This window comes from Papaver somniferum, chromosome 7 (assembly GCF_003573695.1).
Source record: "Papaver somniferum cultivar HN1 chromosome 7, ASM357369v1, whole genome shotgun sequence".
In the NCBI taxonomy this organism is placed as follows: domain Eukaryota; kingdom Viridiplantae; phylum Streptophyta; class Magnoliopsida; order Ranunculales; family Papaveraceae; genus Papaver; species Papaver somniferum.
The window spans coordinates 165,407,319-165,415,607 of NC_039364.1; positions in this window are offsets into that span (position 1 = coordinate 165,407,319).

Sequence of the window (8,289 nt, forward strand, 5' to 3'; positions counted from 1 at the left end):
AAAGACATCAAATGTGATTCACTAAATTGGGGCAACAGCTTGATAGAACCCAGAACTGGGTATCAAGACGGTTAGTGCAGTCAAAAGGTATTAATGTTTCTTATGATTTTATTGTGATAATAGAACTCAATAGAACCCAAAACAATTATGGAAATTAGATGTGTTTAATTGTTGTATTGCAGTTGATGTTCGATTCCAAAGAGAAGGAATGGATGCATGTAAACTATTGGCGCGGAAACGCGGTATTATTTATTTTTTGTTGGATTCTGGTCAAATGTTAAATACCTAAAAAAATGGAAGGTGATCTTGACGGATCCTAAACCATATATGTGAGTCATGTGGTCTACAGGTACACTATCATGGGGTTGTGTTGTTAGACCAACCCTAATGGTAGTATGTGTGTTAATGGAAGTTGTGATCCCTACTGCATTATAGGTATATTTTAATTAGATAAATCTCTTGGGTCCTGGAAATAAGCATTGAGCTTCGTTTACTTTGGAAAATTCTATGTTTCATTCTCATTTATTTGCTTTGTGGGATTCGTTTGTTTGGCGCAGTCATTGGTAAAAGAAATTACTCCTGATGATAGCTACTATGCACGTAAGTACGACATTTTTACACCCATATTTACACTAATTAGACCTCGTTATTTCGCTGATAATACTATCTTGAGTTTTCACCGGAAAAATAAATGGCGAAATTGGAGGTTAAATTGCGTTTGCGATTAAAATCACCAAAACGCTACTCAGTGCACCAAAGTAGTTACTGTGTTGCAGGCAAGTCAATAATTATTTATGTTGCCTCACCACCGTACTACATTTTTTCACAGTCAGAGAACAACTAAATGAATCAAATGAATCCTTTTGTGTGCAGACACATAAATCCACTATGGGACCAACCGAAATGGACGTGGCCTACTTCCTCACCGCATTTCTTTTGTGGTTTAACTTTCAAGCAGCTGTCCATTTTATTTAGTTCTCTTTCACCTCACCGGGTCAAAACGAAAATGAGAGAGTTAATGTAAGACGAGATCTGAGCAGAGTGGTGGCTAGTGAATCGAACAGGAAGGTTCACTATCAAATGGAGTTCGGGGTTAAACTAGATAGATTTCATTTGGGTTTGATTATTGAGGCGTGATGCAGTCAGTTGATAGAAAAAGTAAATAAAGTTGGGGTATCTCATAGGGTTTGAAATTAGGCATTAGCAGTGTTTTAGGGAGTAGTAATGAGTGTGTTAGTTGAATGAGTTGTCTATGGGCTACTTGCATGAACAAGATTGAGCATAGGTTACTAATTGTATGGGTATTCACATGCGAAAATGATTTATACACAACCAAGTGTATGCGCTGTGTGAGAGGGGGTGGGGTCCACTCATGCTTCACCCCTATCCCAATGCAGAGAGAGTGACCTTTCTGCCGTTGGATCCTCTCGGTGCATACACTTCGTTGTGTATGTAGCAAAACCGATTCACATGAGCATCTCGTGGTGCGCAATTGAAATAGAATTAGTAGCTGAATATAAGGTTATGTTGTCGTACTAGGGAGATTATGCCGATAAATCAAGCAAATGACGAGACGGAGATGATCATTGAATCGAAGATTGTTGATGTGGACAAGTTTCATTCAACTGTTGTGATTGGTGGTGGAATTCAGGGATGGAGCTAGAAATTCTATACAAGGAGGGATAATCAAAAAAATAAAATTTTAAAGGGGGATAATAATAGATTTTTCTTAGAAATAATAGGAATTATAAATGACTTTTAATAGATTATAAAAGTTTTAGGGGAGGAGGGAGCTACCCCTGGCTTCCACTAAGCTTTGTCCCCGTTGGAGGTTACATGCTGATCCTTGACATGAGTGGAGATGGATTCTCGAGTTGGTGGTAGTACTGGTGACAAAAACAACAGAGGGAATTGGCGTTTTACTAGTGGTGGCTCTGACGTCTGGGAGATTAAGTGAAGTGATGTGACCGAGATTAGGGGAAATTGATCTATTATGAACGGTGCAGGATGATGAAGGATGGATGGTCAGTATAGCTATTTTCGTGAGAGGAGAAAGGTGATAGACGCACATAATGAAAAATATTTGATGTGTTCTAGAAGAATTAAGTATGCTAATTTGAGTTCGAGTTTTGTTTGATTTGGATTAAAATTTTGTGCCGGAAAGTCAAACTCAAGACTCGGTTTGTTGCCGTTAATAGGGGGTTGTGGTGTAATGTTTACCATTGGTTTTATGAAAGCCTATTGTTTGGGATATAGACTCGGAGAAGAACAAGAAAGATGGGTATCAGCTAAGTTGTTTTTGTGGGGATTTGACTTAGCATTGTGGCGGAGTTAAGCAAAATGGATTTGGGCAGGGCCTTAGAAATTAGATGATCCGACTGGAAGTATTTGCTAGTGCATATATACATATCGTTTGAGACAGATTCAAGGGAGGATGGTTAGAGAGCCGTAAATAGTGAATAATAGTTAGGGTTTGAAGTTTTCGATTCCATTTATGATTAGTTATAGATTTCATTTTCATTTATTTTTGGCTTTTAAGAAAGCCTTGTCTAGCTAAATTACTTGTTAGGATTTAGGTAGAAACTAATTTTGATCATGTACACTTTATAATAATACTTTTTAATAATGATTTGATTGATTAGTAGTTTCACTTCATATAGCTTGGTATTTAATTGTTCATGTGATTTTCTTGATTATTTATGCTTTTCAATTGATATGGTGTGCTTTGGTTAAGTTCTTTGACGTGATATGATTTAGGATTGATAAGTAATGCCTTAGAATCACAGCCCGTGAAGCGAAGGAGATTACAGCGGAGAAACAAAATTTGATAACACAATGAATATATTTTAGATATTAGTAGAGTTCATATGATTTAATTAGCGGAAACCGAAAACCCTAGCAACCCATAACCCATTTTGTTAGTAATTATTGTTTTATTTTATTCCGAATTTCTGAAAAATCGTGAAAACATCATCTTGTTAATTAGTTATTTTTGATATTAGTTAGTAGTAGTATTTTCACACTCCTCGTTGGAACAATCTATACTTGTTATTGTCTACTAGTTAACATTGTGCACTTGCAATATTTTATTGTAGGTTTTTGATACTATCAAGTTTGATGAAACTTCAAAACATATGTTGCTTTAGGTTTAAGCTAAGATAGCTTTGGAACCAAGCAAACAATATCCACCATTAGATGAAAGCTTTGAATCTTATTCACACAAACAAGATATACACTGTTAGAGCATGGCTCGGTTGAACCCACCAAGTGTTGGTATGTCAAGTTTGGTTGTCATATCTTAGTGAATCAAAACTCATTTAACGAGTCGCTTGATTATGTACCAGAGTCAACTTCGTATAGGTTAGCTTGAAAGTACTAGGATATGAGACATTACAAGTATTGCGAAGACTTGAAGAAGTGAAGAAGTAAGAACCTACCACGACAACATAATCCTTCCACTTGAGGTTAGTGATATTTGACTTGAACTGTTTCATTCCCTAACTATCTTTCAAGTCGTGCATATTGAAAACAAAACTGTGAAGCATGAACACTCTAGTTAGACATAGTATTAAGGAATACAATACGAGGTTTATTGCTTAACCATTAAACTTTGTATATAAGACATCGACATAATCGTTTAAATGCTATTGTGATTATATATGGGTATGAGGTGAGGATTTCATCCTAGGAAACAATGGTTTACATGTATTTTAAGGAAGTAAATTCATGAACTTGTTTTGTGAATCGAAAAGGAAATCGCCAGGCATTATTGGTATTGTTATTCATTGATATCTTTTGAACTACCAATATGTGTGATTAGTATTACCACTCATGACTTGTTTGTGTTCTTGGTAAAACTATTCATAAAGGCCTGACTTTTGTATTGGTATGACTTTTATTAGTGAAACCGATCTTAAGTAATCACCTGAGATGGTATGATAGATTTTGTGTTATTGGTAAGACCGACTCTGGGTAAAGGGGAACCGATCCTAGTAAGAGGTGCAACATACCACAAAGGGGAATCGATCCTTGTATGAGGTGCAACATGTTTTAGCAGAAAGGGGAACTGATCCTATGGACATGTGCAACACGTTTTTAGGCAAAGGGGAACCGATCCTATGGACATGTGCAACACATTCAAGTTAGATACCATATATATGTGGGGAACTGATCCTAGTACCTAATCAACCGAATTTTGGAAAGCTAGTGTAACTATGCACAATACTCACATGGAGGTAGAACCGAAACTTGTTTTGGTAGAACCGTTAAACCCATGATTGGTGATTGAGTGTTCTTGATCAATCATATAGTTCTTGAAAGTCAGATGAACCAATTCTAAACTTGTTTGGAAGTGTGGAAAATCGGTTTCAAGATTGTAAGTATGAAAGAGGACTTACAAAGTAAGGATGTCGACATACTTTGAACACGTACAGTAGTAACGCTTATCTTTAATTGTCAAACTTATTCCTTAATAGCTAAAGGAAGAAAATCCCAGGATCGAAACATAAATAAGTTAAGAATGTTTTATTTAAGGTTTTTAATTTTATTTTAGGAAAATGAGAATTAGTAATGTGCATTTACTAGTTGGAGATTTTCCAAAGAGATTTTCGGTCAATATTTTGGACAGAGCATTTCCAGGAATTATGAAAACCGAATTTGGAATATATTGCATATCTTGAAAATATTTTCGGTTTTGGAAATTCCTTGGTGTCCAAACTTCTTTGTCTATAAATACTTGAAGTTTGCATTTCGGGCAAACTAATCCTTCGTGACAGCAAACTTCCTCAATTGTGTTGTTACTGGTGAAGACGCCTATTCGGAGAGGAGAGTAACCTAATTAGGCGAAATCTCTTACGGCCGCGCAGTTTAAAGTCTTCTTTGGGATTGAGAAGCTCTATTAGTACCGTTGGTGGGAAACTAGATAATTGCGGTTTATCTTGTGTTTTCGATTGGTTTGATTGACTAACGGTGGTTGAACTTTGATTGCACCTAGTTTGTTTATGATTGAGAATCTTCTCTTCTGATATAAGATTCACTCAAACTAGATCTAAGTTTCGACAGGGATCTTTAGACTGTTTGTAGATCTAAAGACGTCTTGTGATAATCCATTGTTAACAGACTCCGTTCTGTGCGTGATTGATCACAAGAGATTCAAGTTGTTGTGTGCATGCGTTTATTGAAGATCTAAGAAGATTTGAAGACAAAGAAGATATTGAAGATTTTTGATTTGGGGTTCATAATCTTTGGAGTGCACAATACTTGTTTCGGTAAAAAGAGGATCCAACTATAATCGGTTTATCCTTGTGGTAGATTAGATTGATTAGTTGTGTAGATCGGTATCAATACAATTCTTGGTGATTAAAAGTATTGATTGCAAAATCTTAACAATTACTTTGGTAGTTGATAATAAGATAGATCTAAGAACCCAACGAAGGAGTTTATTGAGATAAACAGAAGAACCTTTGTCGAACTCATATCACTTGGTTGAAAAGAGTTGCTACCATACATATTTTTTGTTCCTTTACTGTTTGGAATACGAACCAAAGGAATTGTTCCAAGTACGTGACTTATTACATGTCGGAGGCGTGGGAATACAGACGGAACTAGGTGAAATATAGGTTTAGTTGCTTGGTCTCAACTACACGAAGTTGGTTTGATTTTGTATAGCGGCTTAATCCTGAGAGTATTCAATTATGGACAAGGTCCCGGGGTTCTTCTGCATTTGCGATTTCCTCGTTAACAAAATCTTGTTGTGTCATTTACTTTTATTTTCCGAAATTATAATTGTTGTTATTATAATTTAAAGTAAATTACACAAACGTTAATTCCTATTTACTTGATAGTAATCCTATTGTGTTTGGTTAAGTCCGAACCTCTTATCAAGTAAACATACTTCGTTGTTGTATTGTATCGATCTCGTATGCATAGACGAACACACGAAGTGTGAACCGATTAGTTGTATTGTCTCGACTCAGTCCATAGACAATCACTTTCGTAGAAAGGAATTATAGGTGGAAAAGTTTTAGATTGAGGTATATTTGGGTACCCTCGCCTTTTCATACACTCTGGTTAAATAAACCACAACCGAACCGTGTACAAAGACTATGTTCAACATGGTTAGCCAAAAATGGCCGGTTTGAACTTAAAAGGTTAACACTCATTTTCAAACACAAAGACATTGATCTTGAGCCCCAATTTTGTGATCAAATAAGTCTAGTGCTAATTAGAGTATTGATCAAATGCAAATCATCTCATAGAAATAATTTAATCGCATGTGAACACAATCGACATAGTTTGTAAATGCACAAAGAACAAATACATGAGTCGTTCATGAATTGGCTGAGTCATGGTACGTGATAGACGCATTTATATGTTTAATTTGTCCTCAATGTTTCGTATTGTTAGTACTCGTTTTCGTCCTTATTATGGTGTTTTTTGTGTTTATAGGTATTTTTTGGAAATAAATACTGTTGGAAAATTCGGCTCAAAAAGTTGCTCGGAGCACCTCCGGAGGACATTTGCCCGCTTTTGTTATGTGTCACCCACGGCTATGTGTAGCCCATTTGTCCACAACACCCATTTGTTATTCGGCACCCAGGACGTTGGATAAAGGCTAACCATTTTCTACCTTTCAAAACTGATTTTTGGCGGGAAAACTTTGCAGACACACAGGCAGATTTAGATTCGAGATTTGAAGGTGTTTTAAAGAGACTCAATGGCTGAAACTTTTTGAGATGATTCAATAGATCATAAAAAACTTAGTACGGGCAATTTGAGCGATCAAATTTGGCTGGATATTGTTTCTCAACAAAACATGAGAGGCTAGTTTTCTCGGGTTTTCTGGGAAAGTTTGGGCAGAGATTTACTTGGAGATTTTCATGGGAAAGGCTTTGTTTGGGCCTGTGATGATGAAACAGGGCTGGTAAGGTCCTTGGAATTGACTAGATTTGGCCGAATAATCGAATGGAAGAAAACAGGGGAGTCCATGTGCATTTGAGATATTCACGGGATAGCATGACTGGATGTGAGTTTGAGATGAGCATTGCTCGAGTTTGGAGGACTTAACTCTGATTTTATTTACAACTAAGCTCAATAAATAAAATAAACATAGACTCTGATTTTGCCAAGATAGATTCTCAAAAGATTAGTTGTAAATCCTAAGAATGATGTATCAAAACATTTAAGCTAAGCATACCTCATCAAATTAAATGACAACCAATTAATTCAAATCATATTTCAATTAAAATTAATGCAAAAGTCTTAAAAAGAATTAAATAATTTTACCCATGTATGAACTTCGTCTTCCTCTGTCGTCCCAGTGTTGGGGTTTAGCTCATTAGGTTGGAAACACACTCAAAATTCATTTTTATTGCTCAAAAGGTGTTCACAATAATGAAATGGGAGAAAAACAATTAAAACCAGGTTTGTAACAGTTATATTTGTTACAAACCGAACTGTTACAGAGAATGATAGAAATGAAGTGTCGCAGGTACTGTAGCAACACGACTGTCTTTTATTGTCTTATGTTCTTCGTGTTCTTCTTCACCAGAAGAACTGGTTCATCTCTGCAACTCTGATTTCTCTCTCAGTTTCGTCCCCTAACTCTCCATCCCCATTCTCTGAGTCCCATGAAACCTTTTTATACCCGACAACGACAAAATATCTCCTCATAACTGTGCCAAATCTTCTCTCTGTGAAGCCATAAACTCGGGAATATTTTCTTCCCTGATTTATCTTCCCATGCACCTGATTGTGGCTAACTCACTCCAAACACGCAGAAAATATTCTTGCACGCTCCAGGAAGTGTTCCAAGTCCTCCAAACTCGAGCGATCAAATTTGGCTGGATATTGTTTCTCAACAAAACATGAGAGGCTAGTTTTCTCGGGTTTTCTGGGAAAGTTTGGGCAGAGATTTACTTGGAGATTTTCATGGGAAAGGCTTTGTTTGGGCCTGTGATGATGAAACAGGGCTGGTAAGGTCCTTGGAATTGACTAGATTTGGCCGAATAATCGAATGGAAGAAAACAGGGGAGTCCATGTGCATTTGAGATATTCACGGGATAGCATGACTGGATGTGAGTTTGAGATGAGCATTGCTCGAGTTTGGAGGACTTAACTCTGATTTTATTTACAACTAAGCTCAATAAATAAAATAAACATAGACTCTGATTTTGCCAAGATAGATTCTCAAAAGATTAGTTGTAAATCCTAAGAATGATGTATCAAAACATTTAAAACCGAGTTAATCTCGGAAGGGTTTACCAGAGGTGTACCCACAAAGCCATGACT